This window comes from Eubalaena glacialis, chromosome 4 (genome assembly GCF_028564815.1).
Source record: "Eubalaena glacialis isolate mEubGla1 chromosome 4, mEubGla1.1.hap2.+ XY, whole genome shotgun sequence".
In the NCBI taxonomy this organism is placed as follows: domain Eukaryota; kingdom Metazoa; phylum Chordata; class Mammalia; order Artiodactyla; family Balaenidae; genus Eubalaena; species Eubalaena glacialis.
In genome coordinates, this window is record NC_083719.1 from 17981722 (window position 1) to 18004222 (window position 22501).

A 22501-nucleotide genomic window follows, 5' to 3' on the forward strand; every position below is an offset into this window, starting at 1 on the left:
GGTTCTGAGATATATTTACAAAAAAGAGTCAGAGAGGGGATTATATCATATACTGTGCACGGGGGGCAGTGAGGGTTTATGGGTTCCCGATACTTGAAGAGAAGCAGTTAGGAAGCAAATTGAAGAGACTGAATTAGGAAGGGACCTGTCAGACAATGCTGAAGTCCTCTGTGGGTTTTACATCCATGGATTTATGGTAGTTCAAATACGCCCTATCTTGTTCTTCCTGAGTTTTGTTGTTATTGTTGTTGTTGCTGTGTTTGAGGGAAGTTAGATGCAGAATATGGGCAAATGAAGTGTTACTGAAATGATGAAAAAATTAAATAAACAAGCAACTAAAGGAACAAAAAGACTGATAAGCTTGGAGGAAAGTAGAGGTATAAATGACTTTGAAGTTGGATTAAAGCTGAAGAACAAATTTAGAAGTTTAACCAACTTATTAGAAGAAGAAGATTTAAAGTGAAGAAGCTTCAGTTAATCTAACAGTTACTTGAAATGAAATGGGAAAATATGTAATGGCAGGTATGAGTGCTTGAAGTTAATGTAGGAGAAGCTCAGTAAATGTGAGGTGGTGAAGAACCTAAAAGACTAAGATTTTGGAGGGGCCATTCTCACTGACATTAAAACCAACCTCATATTGAAATGTCTTGTAATGTAGAAATAAGACCTCAAGAGAGGGACCAAGTCTCCTATGAAGTGGAAAGATTGACTCAGATTTCCTGGGATTATAGAAATAAAGGTGAAGGTGATGATAGTAGTGGAATGCTACAGGTCTTCAAAATTTTTCTTCTTGTACCTATTGTTTCTTTATATTTTTATTTGGTTTTATAAGAGGTTGTGGGAACTAATGGTATGGGAAAAGTCAAACAAACAAAACAAAAAACAATACTGAGGAATGAGGGCATCAGCATCACTTCCTAAACTGAGACATACTAAAGACATTGATGTCCTTGTGGGAGATCCAGAATGAAGTTGTGGAAGTAGGGGAAATGCCTGGACAGTTTCACAGCATAGAAGAAGGATGTCATTATAAAATGAGAGCTTCAGGAAGCACACTGAGAATTAGGGAAGTTGGGAGTTATGAGTATCGAGATGCTGATGTACAGAACACCAAACAACTGGGGAGAACTTACTGTGTGTGCCAGGATGAATGAAAATATCAAAGACAGGAATAATGAGTGTAGGAAAAATTGCACAGTTGCATTGTTGGGCTATAAAGGAAATGTGAGAAAAAATACAAGAGACATCTTGGTCACTTTTTTCTTAAGTAATTACACAGTTGGGAGGAAAAATATTAGGCTCCCTGAAAAGAGAGGATGTCTCAAGGAATACAAGACAGGAGAATTTATTGGCAAAACTGCATGTTAAGTTTACAAATTAGAACAGAGGAAACGATCAGGATCAGCCCTTGTAAAATATTTAATTTCTTACTAAGAAAGGTGATCATTAGCTGTTTGAATAAATGCAGCTTCACATGAGATTATGTTGTTGCTTTACCTTAACTACAACTCTCAAACAGAGGCATTTGCATTTTCATGGAAAGCTTATGAAGAAAAAAGATTTTAAGAAAAAAGTAGGGATGAAAGAAAGGAAAAGGGGAGAAGTATCCAAAGTAGAATTTAAATCACAAAAACATCCAGCAATTTTTTAAAAAATGAATGAGTTGAGCCAAATATAGGTAGCTATCTCTCATAGCTAAGAAAATCAATGAGGAAAAATCCAGCCACAGTTTTAAAAACTCTCGGTTTATTAACTATTTTGTTCTCTGTGTTCCACAACAACATTATATGCTTTCATTGTAATTCAAAAGGGTGTGGGAATTGGACATAAAAAAAAAAAAAAAAGATTTGTGCAGTGGAAATCATAGTATGGCATGCAAACAACACAAAAATGTTTCAACATGAATTGTAAATATCTGCACATCCCCTATCCCAGTGTACAGTCCTCTCCTCTCTAAAGAGTCCCTAACATCTTTCAAACTGAATTGATTCCTTAATTCTCTATATTCCCCTAGTTCATTTTGGGGGTTAACAAAAAAATTTTTAAGATTGAAATAAATTATTGGAGAGAGAATATTGGGAGATGAAAAATTCTTCTTTTCCCTTTATTGAGACATTTACTGGTTGATAAAGCTTAAGTAACAAATTCTGTATCTAGTCAAGTATTAAACCCTACGGTACAATGAAAATGGAAACAAATCTTGCTTTCTCTTTTTGTTGCTGTACAGGCCAAGCTGAGGAAACTAATGAAAAACTATTTTTCTACCAACTTAGGATGGTATTACACTGACTGCTTCATTTCTCCAACTCTGATCAGCTCTGCTCTCATTCATGGCTTTTTATGGTCAACAGTGCTTGCTGGGGGCAATACTGCCACTAAGGACTATCGAAAGCATCTACCTCCCTCCTTTTCCAACCTAAACTTAATGTTTGTGAATATCTACACCATATCCTGGAGATGATCCTGTTACTGAAGGAAACTCTGGTTCACTGGCTAGATGCACAGCAAAGCCAATCTACTGACTCTGGGTTTGTGGTGAAGGAAAGTATAGAGTTTATTTGCAGGGCACTAAGCAAGAACAGTGGGTAGCTCATTCTCAAAAGACCTGAAATCCCCAAGGTTTTTAGGCAAGGGTCTTTAAAGACAATGTTAAGGGAGAGAGTCATAGGAAGCCTAATCATCTCGTGAACCTTCTTCTGATTAGTTGGTGGTGAAGTAGCAGGGTAATGTTTCCGGAATCTCAATCATCAACCTACTGTGTCCAACCAGTTTGGGGTCTCCGTGCTTGCGTTCAGCATATAGTCACCATCCTCTGCTGGGTGAGGGGTTTTAGTTTCTGCAGAACAACTCAAAGATAGGCATCAGATTGTTATCTATGTCAATTCAGGGGGAACTAGGAGTCCTGTGACTCTACTATTCTAATCATTAACTGTTTGAGTCTGCTCTGCAGAACTCCACAAAGGCCTAGGACACTAAAGCCTTTTTTCTACAAGCAAGAAACAGGAGACACAGAGGGGCTTCCATAGCCAGGAGGGCTCTGTAGGGTCCTACTTGGTTTCAACCCTCCCGCCTTTTCTTTGATACTCCTCAGTCTTAAAGGGAACAAAGGTGGGACGAGAAAGGGAATAAAGTTTTGGATAGAGAGATTAACCATAAACGCGGCATGGGAACTCAGTTTTAGGGTGTGAAATAAAATTTATGGCAAGACAAGAAAAATTTAAACATAAAAATTCTTCTCTGCCCTTTAGCTTCCCTCTAGCCCTCACTATTCATTGTGTACTTGCATTTACGCATCAACCAAATCCTCTCCCATCCGTAGGAATACCTGCTCAACCATAAAGAGCAACATTCTCCTAGCATCAACAGGACAACTCCTTACAGATAACATTCCTTCTAGATAAGGTGTCACATGGCACTTAGATCTGGATTATTTAAACGGTCAATAATATATCATTTAATGTACAGCCCTCTGTCTCAAAAAATTATATAACTGTGCCTTGACTTCCAACAGGTGGAACAGTTCTCAGCTTTCTGAGGTGCTCTTCCCATGTTACAATCTTCAAATTTGGCTCGAATAAAAGTTTCCATTTCTTTCTTAGATGGACTGATTAATTTTTCATCGACGGGGAACTCAGTTTCAATTCATTACACCCTCCTTTTGATGCCAAATCTCTTCTTCTGTGCACTGGTGCCGAATCGAATCTTGAAGAAAGAGTTTTGGATGAAGTAGAAAAGAATAGCTTTATTGCTTTGCCAGGAAAAGCAGGACACAGCAGCCTCCTGCCCTTCAAAAAACTATGTGACCCAACCCAGGAGAGTTTGGTGAGGAGTTTTATAACAATGTTTCAACGGTGGAGTTGCTGATAGAATTTGGGTGTGTGTAGGGCATGCACTCCTTTAATCTGGTCTCAGGTAATCTTTTGATGAGCTTCTCTGGTTCCTTTAATCTGGCCTCAGGTGGTCTTCTCTGGAATGAAGAATGCTGACATCTTCCATTTGTTGGGGGTTTTGGTTCTATAAGGAGCTTAAAGATATCATTATGTGTATCCCTTGAGGCTGAACCAGGACCTGCCCCAAGGCTGCACCATTGTCTCTGGGCTGTTCCTCCCTGTCTCTGCATTCCCTCCATTCCCTGATTAGCAACTGTTTAAATCTGCCCTTAGGAACTCAGGGAAGGTCATGGAGGCTGAAAAGAAAGGCTCTTATGCCCAGGAGCTTGTTTTCACTTTCTTGCAATTGACAAATAAGGAGGCAAAACCACACCACAAAACATATAAAAATAAGCAATTAACAACTAATCTGGAGACACATTTATTTCCTGGAGGCTCAAGACACCAAAAAATGCAGTGGCTTTGGTGTCATGGGTTTTCTAGTGCTACTTTGCAACATCAACCCTGACTTTTCTCTGAAAGTGGAAGTGATCTAACTGGATCGACCTCTGTATACATGTTTAAACTCTAACCAGTACCCCCTTTCCATTGTGATTATCAATCTACCCATGAGAGGAAAAAAAATGTTGATTCTGAGTACCTCGGGGATAATTACTTTGCAATTAGCATTTAATAACAGATTGTATGTGGTTGCAGAAATATAACTGAAAACAAAATTTCCTGCCAACCTAGAAAACCTCTCCACAAAGGTAGAAGAGAAACAATTCTATTAGTGAATAATCATTAAACCAGAATGTGATGTGTATCACAAGCAATCCACCAAAGAGATTGCAAATTCAGAAAGAAATCTCACCTTATTAGATGGAGAAGCAGATAAAATCTATCTCGTCTATGTTCTCAAGATACAAACTACAGCTGATCCTCAAGTAGAGGACGAGAGGACTTGACAGCTCTATTTGTCGCATAAAATTCACCTAACATTCACTTGTTAATTGGGGTGACCGTCTTTGTCTAATGGCTTTCTCTAATGGAAAAATAAACTTCTCATAGTTTTATAGTTTGGAACTAGGCACCCCAGGAGTTAGACTCCTCCCCTCCCACAGATGCTCAGATGCTGGGGGGTGGAAGCAACATATGTCTTGATGTTTACATTTCAAAGGAATGGCTTCCAAGGATTTGAGAAACACATTCCTGGATTTTTAAGCTGTCAAGAGGCTTATTTATCCTTTAAAAAATTGACTTACATTTCAGGGACTTCCTTGGTGGTGCAGTGGTTGAGAATCCACCTGCCAATGCAGGGGACACGGGTTCGATCCCTGGTCCGGGGAGATCTCACACGCTGTGGCACGACTAAGCCTGTGGACCACAACTACTGAGCCTGTGCTCTAGATCCCGCGAGCCACAACTACTGAGCCCGCATGCCATAGCTACTGAGGCCCGCACGCCTAGAGCCCATGCTCCACAACAAGAGAAGCCACCGCAGTGAGAAGCCCGTGCACCACAATGAAGAGTAACCCCTGCTCCCCACAACTAGAGAAAGCCCGCATGCAGCAACGAAGACCCAACGCAGCCAAAAGTAAAATAAATAAATTTTAAAAATAATTGACTTACATTTCAAAGAGAGAGAGAACATAATTACACATTTTCTAAAGTAAATGCTCTAAGAAAAGGGAGGGGTGTCTCCTTTACTTTTAACAGGGAGAATTAAGTCTATTAATTTTATTATGTATTTGCCTTCACAACATATATATTCTTTACCCACCCAAAAAACAAAACTTTCCAAAATTACATTTTTGACTTCTCTACCAGGTCTGTCCTCCCAGGAAGATATAAATATCCTGAGCCCATTAGGCCATGGCCTTCTTGTAGCAGGCACCAGTGGTGCCCTAGCACTTGCCCTCATTTGCTGTGATTACACTCGCCCTGCAGCAGACAGTCTGTGTAACCTGAGACTCACTTCACAAGGATGCCTCTCATCTCTTTTTGCTTTCTGCTCCCTCTCACAGCTGGAGCCCATTTAGCCTCATTCAAGCAGAGCATAAAAGCAGGGAAGTTGTTATCAACCCCAGAAAAAGCCTTCAGTGAGGTGCAAGGACTGAAGGATAAATTTGTCAACCTTCAACTTGCAGTGGCTTTACGTAAGCCTCTCAGGAGTCCTTAGCAGAACTGAGAACCTACTGCCCTCAGCATCACCCACAATAATGCATCTTATATTGGCTTTGCATATTTATCTCTCTTATTTCCCCCGCTACCTTACAGTGGCTCTCTCTAGGCACAGCCCTGAAAGATCCTCTAGTTTTGAAGACTCAAGTGTTTAAATTAGGCCCACCTAGATAATCCATGATAATCTTCCCATCTCAAGGTTCATAACATTAATAATAACATCTGCAAAGCTTCATTTGTCAAGAGGTAACATATTCTCAGGTTCTGGAGATTAGGGTGTAATCATCTTTGAGAGAACATTATTTTGTCTACCTTAATACGCACAGGCAAGTTTCTGTCCATTTATCTGTACATTTCCTCTGAGTAACAGAAAGTGATGCATATGGTAGGGTTCAAAAATATTTGTTGAGTTAGAGATAGATAAGGGAGGATATAATATTTAATTTTCATAAAGCATAAAAGCAATAAAAATAAGATACTCTTAGAAAATTTCAGATATTGAAGGGATTAGAAAATAACTCCCTTATTAGTCAAGAAGGGGTACAGAGCATCTGAAACTTAGGCAAAAGTAATATTGAAAGGTCCTAGGTCTAAATCAGCTATCTATTAAAAGATTTTGCTTACCACCTTTATATTAACAATTGACTAATAGCTTACAGGCTGCTTAGGAAAATTTGTCATTACCACCACAGTAGCTAAAACATTACCTAGGACTTTTGATGAAAAGATCACCTTATTACAATCTGAAGTTCCCCATATCCATGAAAGTTTTATGTAAGGGGTATGTTCAAAATAAAGAAAAGTGGGTTTGTAGGAAAAAATACAAAAGAAAATGGGGTAATGGAAGTGGAATTATAAGAAAATGAGAATTATTGTTTCCAAATAAAGAGATTGTAATTCAGTTATTCTCAACTATTTACCCTTCCTACTATGTGTCAAGCTCTGGAATATATACAATTTAGGTCTTTGTAACATTGTAGGTAGGGGTATCTTCTCATTGTCTTCAAGTTATTTCTTAGAGCTTCCTGATTTTTGAAACATCTGATCCTCAGATCTCAGCTTTACCCTCAAACATGTTTAAATTAAAGATAAAAGGAAGGAAGGGAATACAATATTTCTATTTTTATGCTTTTCTGCAACATAAATTCAGAAATGGGAAAAAGATAAATTTGTCATCAGATAATAGATGCAGAAATTTATCACCAGGAAATCACAGCATCACTGTCACTCTCTTCTACTTAACCATGTGTTAGGTTCAGGACATAATGTGGTAATTGCCACCTTACTCCTAAAGATAGCTGTGCCACCACTGCATTTTATGTTTCCTAATAAACATGCCAACCTTCTCAAGCTTATATTTTAAATCTCTTTAGCTCGTGTATTTCTACTAGATTCTCAAGGCCAAAGTTGATTTATTTTTTTTTTGAGAAAGTGTTTAATGTGTGAGAAAATGTCCATTCTAGCATTTGCAGTCCCCACAGGAGTCACAGAATAACAGCACTTTGACTGTTCTAACAGTGGCAGCTCTACATCCATTTACTAGAGAGCAGTATTTCTGCTAAGGCTCCCCAGATTAACTCCCCCTTATCCCCCTTCTCATCTGTGACCTTTTGATGATGAATGTATCACTAATACAAACATTTATCAGCTTCTAAAAGAAGAGTCCCTGTCACTACTTGGGAACAGGGCTTGTTTTCATGTAATATCTGAAATAGATTTATAATATTAAAATATGATTAAGAATGGTGAAAAATGGTAAGTTTTAATGAGACTGAGCTTTCATTAACCTGAAAACACATGCCTATCAGGGAACTGCAACAGAAACACTTAAATCTCATAAATCAGAGGTTTAATGCCTTGTGGTCAGCAGAATTACATGATAAGCTTTTAAAACTATAGATTATCAAATTCTGCAATACTCAAGGCGCATAATCAAGAATTTGTGTGTTTAACATTTTATCCCACATGGGTCTACTGATAGATAGATAATAGAGGCCAGTGATTAAGAGTTTGGTCTCTGCAGTCAGAATATCAGCATTTAAATCCCAGTTCCACCTCTTACTAACCATCTAATTTCAGCAAGTTCCTTAAACTATAAGAATTAGTTTCCATAGCTGTAGAATATGGAAAATAATTGTACCTATCTCATAGGATTAAATAAGACAATACATGCCAAATGGCCTATAGTCAGTCCTGAGAAACATTATTTATTATCATCGTTTGCTGCCTGCAAAATTAAAATACAATAAACCTGTCCTTTCAAAACACACCATCTGTACATAGGCAAGCTAGCTACAAGTAGATCTTTTCTAGTGATTTATTTAGATTGCCCAAAATATTATAGTAAGAGATTTTCATGTCGTGGTTGGTATATACTCAACAGGAACACTATTATCTTGTTATAATGGCTTAATTGTAACAACAATTCTGTGACTCCTGGAAACCCACAGAGGAAAACTTTTACATTCTACAAAATATATGACAAAGTCTAGGCTAAGAGAGGACATATTTGAGATAAAATCCATATTAAACTACTGGCACTCTGGATCTGAGGCTCTATGATTCTTATTATTTGGACAGCCTGAGAAGGCAGGTCAAACAAGATGAGAAGCATGTGGGGAGAAAGTCTGCATGACTTTTTGTGACAGAGAAGGGAGTTAGCAGCTACAGAGTCTTTGTCCTGTGCACTTTAGATCTCCTAAACAACTAAAAGACAAAACAAGATAGACAGAGGCTTTCTACTACCAAATTATATGCCGATTTATAGAGCAAAGGCCAAGATCTAGCAATAGGATAAAGCCCAGGGGCTTCAAACTCAGTAATAAAGTCAAACCTTATGAACAGAAGTAGAATAAAAGGTAGTATTGTCTTCTTATTTAATACTGTTCAAAAATGAATTTCTATTGCTTACCCTCAGATCAGAAGGATATTTCACAAACTATTAAGATTTGTTTAAAATGAAGAATTGAACAGAACATCTGACACTCTTGAGGGGAAAATGTAGTCCACGTGGCCACACATCTTAGCCTCAAAGGAATACAAGTTAGAGCAAATACCTGAATTACAGGTATTGAGTCACCAAAAAGAAAACTGCCTTCTGAGTGTGGACTAGGAGAGGAGTGGAAGATGATTACTTTATGGCCTAGTATGTGTCTCCACTGTGTTAGAAACTGATCTATGCTATCACCTTGAATTTGTGGTTGCAATCCCTGAGAGGTGGCTTCTGAGAGCCCTGTGTAAGCAACTCCATGGCAATGATCAGACCTTCCTGGATAAAAAGTTGGTGAAGGTGAACAACCCTCCCTGGCTGAGCTTGAGTGGCCGACCATGAGCACCAGAAGATTCATGATGCTTAGTGACTGCTGTCAACTGAATTATGACCCCCAAAACTCATGTGTTGAAGCCCCAATCCTCAATATGATAGGTTTTGGAGATGGGACCTTTGGGAATTAATTCCATTTAGATGAGCTCATGAGGGTGGGGCCCTCTTGAAAGAATTAGTGTCCTTATCAGAAGAGACACAAAAGAGCTTGTTCTCTATCTTTTTCTGCCACATGAAGACATGGAAAGAAGGCAGCTATTTGTAAGCCAGGAAGAAGGTTCTTACCAGAATCCTATCGTGCTGGCACTCTGACCTTGGACTTCACAGTCTCCTGAACTATGAGAAATAAATTTCTCTTGCTTAGGATACCCAGGTTGTGGTGTACATATGACATCCTGGGCTGGCTAAGACAGTGACTAAATGATCCTATGTGAAATATCAGGAAGCTCAATCACCATAGTGGGTTTCCAAATCAAGGGCATTACAGGGTGAGTCATACCCACCCTGCTATGCCACTTGGCCTTTAACATGGGTCCTAACAGAGGCTGGTGGTGACCTTCCCATGATTCCCATGTCTTGACAAACTCAGAGCTCCAGAAATTTGTAGTTGGTCTGGATTTACCATCTTCCCAGTGTTAGACGTGAGGGGAAAAGTCATAGCCCTTCAAGCTCTCATTAGAAAGATTATGACTTCACTATTGCCGTATTAAAGTGGAGATCTGGGTACACAGATCTATGAAGAGTTTTTTAAAGGTGATTCTAAGGTGGTAATCAGAGAACAAGAGTAACGAGAATCAGTAGAAAGGTGATAACATAATAGCCAGGTTTCCTAAGTAAAATTTTTGATCTGCCACTAATTTGCATAAGAAGATTCTTAACTGCCCTGTGCCTTAAGAAAATGCACCTTTTAGAATATGCAGGGAATGCCATAATGTTGTTTTTAGGATGAAATAATACATGCAAAGGACGTAGCCTAATGCCTGGCACATAGTAGTTACTATAGAAATGTCAGCTGCTAATACTGACTTGAGATTTCGAGATAAATCCTAAGGTAGAGAATGCCTCATGTTGTCAAATTGACTGATGAGATGCCCCTGCAAGATGTAGACAGTTGTGGGTGGAATATCCCCTTTCACATTATCAAGACTTTTCTGGAAATCCAGGACCACATGGGATTTTTCCCTTTAGGGATTATTTGTGTCAACTGAGGCCTTCTTTAAAGGGGATGTCTTAACAAAGTAAACTTTGAGGACAAGACAATGTCTTAGGTGTCCAAGAGCTATTCTCTTGCTGGACAGCCAGTGTTTGCTGGTTTGATGACATCTGTCAAGAGGACAACATCTGAGAGCAGTGATTTATTTATCTTTCATGCAATTATAAAAGCTGCTTATCTGTATTTATTTATTAATTATGAAGTAATTTTCTTCTATGGAAACTTACAGGAGAAAGGATGATAAGCATCTATATATTTAACACCCAGATCTATCAAATCCTCATGCTCTTTCATAATTAAGTGGACATTGTTGAAGACCTCATAGACCAATCTCTAATCCCATCTTCATCTGTTCCCATCAGACGTAACCACTATCCAAAGATGTTGTTCATCATCTGCAGAATTTTATATTTCACTTGACTACATATGTGTTTATATATAACAAATATAAGGTATTTTTAATTTTCATGACATTTTATATAACAGTATTTGACAGCCAGCCTCAAAGATGGACTCTAGTTATCTTTGCCTACTAGTAAACCTGCCCTTGAGTAGTTTCTTCCATTACTGAATAGTAATGTGTAAGTAATGACTAGTCTGTGTAAGCAGTAGACTCTGGGGGAGGTGACAGTTGTGACACCTGAGGTGAGATTATAGAGCCATTACAGCTCTGTCTTGGCCTCTTGTATATATCTTTTTCAAGTGAACCTTCTACCATGTCCTGAGGACACACAGATTGCCATTTGGAGAAGCCCATGTAAGGAGGAACTGAGGCCTCCTACCAACAAACAATGGCACCTTGCTAGCTATGTGAGCAAGCCACCTTGGAAGAGGGTGATCTATCACTAAAAGCCAGTAGATGATGGTAGCCTGAACCAGTATCTGTCTACAATCTCATTCAGACCCTGAGCCAGAACAGCACAGAAACGTCACTCCCGTGTTCCTGACCCACAGAAACTGTGAGAAATGATACAAACATTTTGTTCTTTCAAGCCACTAAATTTTGTAGTTATAGCTTGTACAGAAATAGGTTGATATTGATATTACATGGAATCGTGTTGTATATATCTCTTTACATGTTGATCTTTTTTTCACTCAACATTGTCTCTGTTTTAGATTTATTTTGGTTGATGCTTTTATGGCTGTATCATTCATTTCAACTATTTTATTGTATTAGAGCATGATATAATTTGTCTTTGTATTAAAGTATAGAGAGGGAGTTCCCTGGTGGCCTAGTGGTTAGGAGTCCGGCCTTTCACTGCCGTGTCCAGGGTTCAATCCCTGGTTAGGGAACTGAGATCCCACAAGCCATGCAGCACAGCCAAAAATAAATAAATACATTTTTAAAAAAATGAAGTGTAGAGAAACATAAGTTGCTTTGAATTATACACTGTAGAATAATTGTGCAATGAAACTCTTGAAACATCTTTCTCTTTAGTGTATATTCAAGATTCTATACGTTATTAACTTAGTAGTGGGATTTATTCTTTATGACCAGTTACATGTGTCTTACAATTGGCTAGATATTATCAAGTTATTCTCCAAAATATTTGTACAAATACATATTTGTACAAATTCCTCAAACAATGTATGAGTGTTGCCATGCATCCACATTCCCACCAACAATTGGTGACACTAGACTTCAGTCTTTGCAAATCTGATGTTCTTTTACAATTTTTTAAATGTGTATTTTATTGATCACTAGTGCATTTAAATTCCCTGCTTTGTCATGGTAAAGCATTGCTAAGTATCAGGAAAAAATGCAAGCCAATATCCTACTTCTTATTATTTCAAAAAGGAAAAAATTTTAAGCTATACATACCACTGCAAACAAACAAATAACATCCCTAGTACACCTATACATTTAACATGCTGTTACAGTTATAATGTTATAGTGCATTGCAAAATATTAGAAACATTGTTTACTGTTCACCAGTTTCTTTGAGTGTAATATCTGAGATAAAGTTGTCTTTTACTGACACATGATGTGCTTTTGCCAACACCTGTATTTGATTTAGACATTCTACAGTGAGAATCAGAATACCCCAATATTGTCAAATGAACTCACTGGAAATCTTGGCAGAAAAATCTAAGAACAACTAAGATTGGAAAGAATTTTTCTGGGCTTCAATTCCCACATAATTGCAAGGAGACTTTGGTAAAAAAGTAATGGCATTAGGATGGTTTGATTACTGTAAATCACTCAAAACTAACCAGCCTAAGCACCCATCCAGGAAAAGACCATCGTTGCTGAGGACAGTAGGGACAATGCAGAAAGAAAATTTCAGATTAAGATATGGAAAGAGAAAAAAGTGCTAGAGGAAGCTCTAGAGCCATTGGTCTAGAAGAGATGATAGGGCCAAGCCTCTACCTCTTAATATATGATAAGATAAATTTGAGATCAAAAGTCAACAAATAGTTACAGAAGGAATTTTGCAATGTTAAAGTCTACAGTTAAACCCTTTCCATTATAATAGTTATTATATGTATGCACCTGAGAGTGTAAGAACAACTTCCATAGAGACTACTGAATGTGAAAGGAGAACTGGAAACACACTTTCTCAGTCCAAGGCAGATTAAATCTCCCAAAATTAGTAAGGAAAATTATGCAGTTAGATGGTATAGTCTCTATCACACACTGTTATCTATAAAAAAATACATACTTTTCCTTCCAGTTTTATTGAGATCTAAGTGACATGCAGCACTGTATAAATTTAAGGTATACAGCATAAAGATTTGACTTACAAACATCATGAAATGATCATCACAATAAGTTTGGTGAATATCCATCATCTCATATAGATACAAAATAGAAGAAAAAAAATTTTCCTTGTGATGAGAACTCTTGGGATTTACTATCTTAACAATGTTTATATATAACATACAGCAGTGCTAATTATATTTACCATGTTGTACATTCCACCCCTAGTACTTTTATACCTTATAACTGGAAGTTTGTACCTTTTGACTACATTCATCCAATTGCCCCTCTCCCACTCCCCCTCCTCTGTTAACCACAAATCTGATCTCCTTTTATATGAGTTTGTTTGTTGTTTTTGAAGTATACTTGACCCAGAACACTATGTTAGTTCCTGGTGTACAAAATAGTGATTTTGTATTTCTATACATTTCAAAACGATCACCATGTTAAATCTAGTTACCATCCATCAGCATACAAAGATATTACATTGTTATTGACTATATTCCCCATACTGTACATAGCTGTGACTCATGCATTTTGTAACTGGAAGTTTGTACCTCTTAATCTCCCTCACCTATTTCTCTCATCCCCCTAACCCATTCCTCCTCCTCTGGAAACCACCAGTTTGTTCTCTGTATCCATGGCTCTGTTTCTGTTTTGTTATGTTTGCTCATTTGTTTTGTTTTTACGATTCCACATAGAGGTGAAGTCATTCAGTACTTACCTTTCTCTGTCTGACTTATTTCATTTAGCATAATACTCTCTAGGTCCATCCATGTTGTTGCAAATGGCAAGATTTCTTTTTTAAATGGCTGAGTAATATTCTATTTTGTATATTTACCTGATCTTCTTTATCCATTCATTTATCAGTGGACTTGTAGGTTCCTTTCATATTTTGGCTGTTGTAAATAATGCTGCTATAATCATTGGGGTGCCTATTATCTTTTCAAATAAGTGTTTTCATTTTCTTTGGGTAAATAACCAAGAATGGAATTACTGGATTGTGTGGTAGTTGTATTTTTAATTTTTTGAGGAACTTCCATATGTTTGCACAGTGGCTGCACCAATTTACATTCCCACCAGCAGCGTACAAGAGTATCCTTTTCTCCACATCCTTGCCGACATTTGTTGTTTTCTTTTTGATAATAGCCATTCTGACAGGTATGAGGCAATTGTGGTTTTGATTTGCATTTCTCTGATGATTAGTGATGTTGAGCATCTTTTCATGTGCCTGTTGCCTATCTGCATATCATCTTTGGAAAAATGTCTATTCAGGTCCTCTGTCCATTTTTTAATCAGGTTGTTTGGTTTTTTGATGTTGAGTTGCATGAGTTCTATGACATTGGGCATTAAAACCAAGTGATGTCTACCAGGAAAGCATTATAAGTTTCATGTAGTTTCATATAGTTTTAAACCACTTGAGATTTCTCTTCTGTGAATAGCCTATTCAGATTGGTTTCAATTTTTCTTTTAATGTGTTGGGGTTTAAAAAATGTTTTGTATGTTATTACACAGTTTGATTCTAATTAGAAGTAACTGAATTATGCTAAATTTTGATATAGTATATGACTAAATTATATTATGATGAAAAAATAAAACCAGAAAAAAAAAATGTTTAGATGTTACTCATGATACAAATTCACTGTGAGTCAGCCGGGCCCTTGCTTTCCATCATCCTCCCTCTGGGAGCCATTGCTGAGCAACCACTGTGTGGTCTAGGATACTTCTGTTCCCCAGAGACAAGAGAAAGAGAAAGGAAGCAAATCAAGAAATGGCTGTTAAAGCTCTGACCCAGAAATGACACTGTGGCACATGTCACTTTGCAGAGTTTATTGATCAAAGCAAATCAATGACCACACAAGTTCTAAGTAGGCAGTAGGCAAGGAAAGTAATTACCATTACATGTCTGGTTGGAAAAATAGAATAGTTGCTAAACAGAACTGTAGGAATATAATCATAGTTACAGGACAAATATTTTCTCTCTATCACTTTTATCACTTTGTTTGTTGGGTAATTTGTGGACCAAAGATTTTAATGATAAACTTGTACAATTTATTAAATTTTCTTGTTAGTTTTTTTCTTGAGTGTTTGTAAAGGCATATTTTTCTACCCTGAATTCATACAGCATTCTATTCTATATTTAAAATGTTTATAAAGCTTGATTTTTCATATGTACACCTTTAACTTATCAGGAATTATTTTTTCCCAAATATAAAATCATTAAAATTATAGCTATTTTTCAATTATATAATATATAATATATAAATAAATGTACAATATATTTTATATTCAACATTGTGTAAGTTTAAGCTGTACATGTTGCTTTGATACTCTGCTGCATGATTTCCATTGTAGCATTAGCTAGCACCTCTCTCATGTCACATAATTACCATTTCTTTTTTGTGGTTAGAATAATGGAGATCTAATTTCTTAGCAAATTTGACATTATAATACAATATAGTTGTCTATAATCACTATACTGTGCATTAGGTCTCTAGGACTGATCTATCTACTAGTTGCAAGTTTGTACTGTTAAACATCTCTTCTATCCCCCCACCCCTTAGCCCCTTGTAACCTCCATTTTACTCTCTGGTTTTAGGAGCCTGGCTCTTTTTAGATTCCACATGTAAGTGATATCACACAGTATTTGTCTTTCTCCTTCTGACTTATCTCATTTAGCATAACGTCCTCAAGTTTCATCCATATTGTCACAAATGGCAGAATTTCCTCCATTCTCATGATTGAATAATATTTTTCTTTATCCATTCATTTGTTGACTGGCACTTAGGTTGTTTCTGTATCTTGGCTATTGTGAATAATGTTACAATTACCATATGATTGTATATACCTCTTTGAAATCCTGTTTTTATTTCCTTTGGATATATAAAAAGAAGTGGAGTCGCTGGGTCATATGTTAGTTCTATTTTAACTTTTTAAATAATCTCCATACTGTTTTCCATAGTGACTTGCATTTCCCTGATGATTAATGATATTGAGAATATTTTCATGCGCCTGTTGGCCATCTGGATGTCTTCTTTGGAAAAATGTCTATTTGGTTTCTCTGCCTATTTTTAAATTGGATTGTTTGTTTCTTTCATTATTGAGTTGTTTGAATCCTTTATATATTTTGGATGATAACCTCTTACCCTGTATATGGTTTACAGATATTTTCTCCCATTCTGTAGGTTGCCTTTTTATTTTGTTGATTATTTCTTTGCTGTGTAGAAGCTTTTTAGTTTGATATCGTCACACATTGATTTTTGCTTTTGTTGTTTGTACTTTTGGCATCATATCTAAAAGAATCATTGCAGAGACCAATGTCAAAGAACTTCTTACTTAAGATTTCTTCTAGGAATTATTAGGTGTCAGGTCTTACATTTAAGTCTTTGATCCACTGCAAGTTAATTTTTGTAAGTGGTGTCAGATGGGGTCCAATTTCATTTTTCTTCATGTGTTTATCCAGTTTTCCTAGAACCATTTGTTGAAGAGGTTATCCTTTTCCCACTTGGCTCCTTGTCAAATATTAGTGGACTGTATATGTGGGGGTTTAATTCTGAGCTCTTGATTCTACTCCGTTGGTCTGTCTGCCTGTTTTTATGCCAGTAGCATATTTTTAACTACTATAGATTTGTAGTATAGCTTGAAATCAGGAAGTGTGATGCCTCTTGCTTTGTTCTTTCTCATGATTTCTTTGACTGTTCAGGGTCTTTTGTGGTGCTATCCAAATTTTGGATTTTATGAAATTAAGAATATGTCCTAACGTATTGAATAATTTTAAAATTAAATTTATAAAATTTAACAATTTAGTTGATTTTTAAATTTCACATTTTATTATTTCATATGGATGTATTTCATAATTATTTTTGTTTGTAATTTTAATTAATGTCTCCATTTACTTGAGCAGTCTAAATGTTTGTTTTTTATATAATTTCATAAAAATAATTTTAACCTGTATTCTTTACCATCTCCTTGTTGACTTTGTGGTTATTATTTCAACTGTAAATTTTCACGGGGAAGAATTTACATGTACATGCTCATTGTGAATAAGAACAGTTTATGTTTGTGTGTGCGTGCACGTGTATGTTTTAGTGTTTTCTTCTTTCTCACTCTGTGGCCATCGCTCTTTGTCAAATTGGTTTAAAATTACCCATATTAACAACCCCCAAACTTAGTAGAACACTAGGTCTGATAATGTATTTCAAAGTTCCTTTTCCAGGACATAGTGGTGCTATTCAGGTACACTCACTGAGTACTGTATGTATGGCTCAGGTCTTAAACAAAGTTTTAGATTTTGGCAGTTTTCTGCCTCTGCCCTCAACATTTTAATCAAGGGAGCCCAACACCAGACTCTAGTTTTAAGTAGTGACACTTGTTCTAAGACATTACTAATGTGGAGGAATTGTAGTCCCTGTTATTTTGTGAAAGGCAACCTATTGACCATTACTGATGCCTTTGAGATATGGAAGCCCAAATGCCATGGCTTACATGTATTCATAACTGTGTGTGTGTATATTAAAATGTTTCATCTTATTTTTTATTTTCATTACGTGATGGTGGTTTTCTATTTTTACATTTTTCTAAAATTACTATGCATTTTGAATGAGAGTTTTTTTGTCAAATCTCCAACATCTTGATAGAAAAATGTAATTCCTTTTATTTTTATTTATTAGGGGTAAGCCAAACTTAGGTATGTTTCACTTCTCAGGGCTAGATCAAACTTTAATTATTTAATCATAGTTAAACAAAAATAACAGGACCCTAAGTGATAGAGACCTGGTAAAGATTTTCTCTCAATTCCCTGTTATTTTCTGATTCCCTATAAATTCCAATGCAAAGCAAGAGCTAGACACTACCAATGATACTGTCAAGTGTTGCCAAAAGTAGGATTCTTTGATGTTGCAAACAATTGTGCACAGTGATATTCAAGTTGCTTTTCATTTTAATGGAAGCCAAGCCCTTTCACAAATAAAGACAAGCTAAGGAAGTTTCTTGTATCACAGAGCAAAAGGAATTTCTTAGATCACTCAGCGGATCTAGAAAAAAAATAATTGTTTAAAAAGGTTTCTTTTTACTAAAACTAATGATTCTCTTCAAAGAAAAAGTATAAAATGAATATTGGAAACAGAAAGTCCAAAATTTAAAAAACGTTGTTTATAAAATGCTGAGTTCACTCAAAACTGTTAAAAATGTATCAATAGAGTTTTGGCTGTTTAATAAAACATCCTAGGCATAGCAAGACAAGAACATGTATGGTATGATAAGACAAATTAGATGGGTAGTAGACCCTGTAAGACAATTAAAATTTTTAACCAATTAATCTGCATCTCTTTTTATCTTCTACAGTTTCTTTCCAGATCCTGAGTCAGTCTGTTCATATCAACCATGATAGATTAAAAACAAACCAACAAACACAAACATGTGTTTGATTCTTTTAGCTCTGCAGCATCTGTGCTTTGGGACCTGAGCTGGAACTAACCATTTTTCTCTTCAGATGGAAAATTTTGCAACAAGCTCCCTTGTGTTCTAAACCGTGTCCCATATTTCAGGAGGAGACCTGGTTACCAGTAAGAACAACTTTCAAGTTGTGGAAGATAGAAGGAGAAACTTAGGTTATATTGAAAAGAAGCATCTAAAATCATGATATATATCTAAAAATTACAATGGCTGACTTTGGACATAGTGAATTTCCTGCTATTAAGGAAGTCAGCCATGGTTTAGAATAGGGGAGAATATGTTTGGTTATAGAGGGCATTCAAACATCAGATGTGTCACTTTCTAAAGTTTTATCTGGCATAAAAATTTTAGTATTTTCAGAATAATTTATACAATTTAATATTCCTATTTCAAAGTTGGAATAAAGAAAAACATTGGATAAAAAGTGTCCTGTTCAGTTGTTCTTACTTATTACTAACTGGTGTATTCAAGAAAATGTTATAACTTGAAAGAATAAGGATAAGCTTCAACCAAGAAAGAAGTCCTTATAATTATTTTTTTAATACAGTAGAGTAATCCATACATTAAACGTGTTCTTATTTTCCATTTTGTCACATAACCACTTACAAATAACCTTAAAGTAAACCCAGGTTAGTAATAGAAACTTCCTTAACAATTTCAATGCCATAAGAACTAAGATAAAGGAACAATTATCTTTACTTTAATTAACCTGTCAATGATTGTTAAGCCATACAATTTTAACTATCTTCTGTTACCAACAAATTTAGCATTACTAAAATAAACAAATAATTAACCTTAGTTTTTCACTTCAAAAGTGTGAACTATGAACTGCTTCAGATAGTCATCTGGAAATCTTTATAATTTGATTCAGTTAAAAAAAAAAAGATTACACCCAAATTACAGCACTTTATAGATCTTTTCTTCCTTTCTCCTTCAGTTACTTCTCCCAGGTTTGCCTTTATCTTCCTCCTCTCCTCTCTCCCATCCTCTTTCTCTTCTTTTTTCTTTCCTTCCCCCTTTCCACATGTTTATTGAGCACTCCTGACTGTCAGACACTGTCTCTATTCATCATATACAAAGATAAAACCTAGACACTTACCTTCAGTCTATTAAGACACTGTCCTTCAAATAAATAATTACAGCATAATATGAATATTGCTCTATTTAATTTTTCATACATTTAAAAAAATAATTAGCTTGCTTTATCCCTAGGAAGGTTTGTGATATCACTTTTGTAAACTTTACTTGTATAACATTTATTCTAAGGAATGGATGAAATATTTATCATAAGTTATGTGTATTGCTTCATTATTAAACCTGAAGTAAAGGCTGTTTTTCCTTGAATTTTTTTCCCCATCTTTCCTGGGTAAAATAAATTAGGCTGAATCTATATCTTTATTATATGCAACCCATAATGCACAAATAAAAGCCTACAACAGCTGGCACTAATTATGTCAAAGTACATTTGGTTTCCTTTTATGATGGAATGCCAACTTCCCATTAAAAGGCAAATCTTGTATTTCAAAAGGTTAAATAGGATGATATTTCAATAGTATCCTAGCAGGTCCAATTTAGAATGCAAAATATATTCAATAGAACACCAATCTCTAGCCCTGTTGAATTATACTTAAAGAGAAATTAGGCACAGTTTTAGTCACTTTAAGTTCCTAAATTGCTCTACCTTTGCAATTTGTGAATTCGCACAGACTGTTTTATTAAAAAATGTTCTTAAAAAGGCATAGTGATAATGAAATTCTACACAAGCATTAAAAATGAAACAATATGATAGTATATTGGCAGGAAAAATGGTAAATAAAAAAGTAGGTCTTAACGTAGTAACTATAGAGTGAACATATATGCAGATGGTTACACATGAATGCTTACCCCTCAGTTTGCAGATAAAAATAAAGTTACATTAAAAGAAATATTCAGGTTTCATTGGCTTATTCTGCCGCTTGCATAATGTGTAAACTCATCTTTTACATCTTGTAAGGTGGCCCAGAAGAAAGTTTTCTAGTGTCTTCTATTGACATGCATGTGAAGACTGCTTCCTGCAACTGTTCTCAGCTCATTAGTCCAGGTGGAAAAATAACAATAACCAACCTGTGTTGTACTGCTCTTAACTGGCTCTCACAACATGTCGTATAAAACATCTCAGGAAAATGAATACTGACACTGCCGGCGTACTGACTCATCTTCCAGGGTAATGAATGTTTAAAATTTTAAGCTCAAAACAAGTCTACTGTTTCCATGTAAGTTTATGAGTAGGAAACAGTGGAAGAAATATACAGCAGGATATGAACAGCAATTATTTCTGAGTACAAATTATTCCTTTTTATTTTATTTATTTGTTTTTCTATATTTTCTACAATGAACACATTTTTTAAAGAAAAGTATAAAAATAAAATCAATTTATGAATTTAAAGTGCATAAAAACCAGCAATGCCTAATAATAAAATGATATGTTTTTTAGGTTATTGAGCATTAGCCAAAGACCTACTACGCTAGCTCAAATTCTAATACTGATGGGGAGTAAAAAAGAATCTAAATAAAATCAATCCTTTATTTTTTAAGTTAAGCATTGAAACATTAGACAATTCACTAATTCTATTTTTTGAATTACGTAGGTCTACTATTCTAAGGCATGGCTTGTTGTGAAAATGTAAATTATTCAGATTTTATATATTAATAAGAAAAAGGTAATTGTTAACATATGTGTTTTCATGTGGATCAAGGGATAGAAATATATTACTAAACACAACTGCCATAAAGTATGATGAGTGTTGTGATTGACTGGCATTAAGGGAACATAGAAAAGGACCTAAATATTTAGGGGGTCTAAGAAGGTCTCCTAAGAAAGTAAAATTAAACTGAGATCTAAAATGTGAAAAGGAGTTAGTCTGGATTAAAGAGAAAGGGAGCAATTTGGAAAGGAAAATGATACTATTACATTAGCCTTGAAGAAAAAAAGAATAGTAAAAGGGGAGAATATTCTTTCTTATATACATTTATTTATATAAATAAATATGTATAATTCTATACATTATATAAACTTATGTATTGTACAATTATGTGTTATATATTAAACATATATATATATAATATATAAAGAAACAAACTCAGCTGAAATGGAGGGTTAGAAGTATTTCCTGAAGGGAATATATTACTCATAATTGAGGACATCTCAGTAACTTTATTCAACTAATATTCAATAATTTATATATACCATATGCCTTTGCAAGGTAGTATAATAGTCCTATTGCTTATAGAAAATACTTTCATATTATGTTTCTTCTTCCCTAATTGCCATAAGATCTGCACTATATGCTTGTAACTCTATTTAAGGATGTATTTGTGTGTGTGCTTGTGTTCGTATGGATATGTTATAAGTAGGAAGACTTTCTCGCTTACTTCTTCACTGCTCATTTCTCAAGGTCCTTTATTGTGTGAGTAAACATTTCTCACCTGAAAAATATATTAGCTGTACCTAGTGTGTCATTTCTTTCTTTGTATGTGGCAATGTTAAACAGTATAATATTTAAGGCAAAGTGATATTAGTTCCTATTGTTTCTGTTTTCTGTTAAGCCAAAATTATGTGAACGTTAGCCACAAAAAGATTATTTACTACTACCTGCCAACTCCTACCAAATGACAAAGTGTTTACAAATAGTAACTGTGGGGATTTGGCTAATCACTCATTACTAGCCCTGCGTTCCCAGGAAACAAATGGAACTTGCTCTTATTTTGCATTCTCCTGC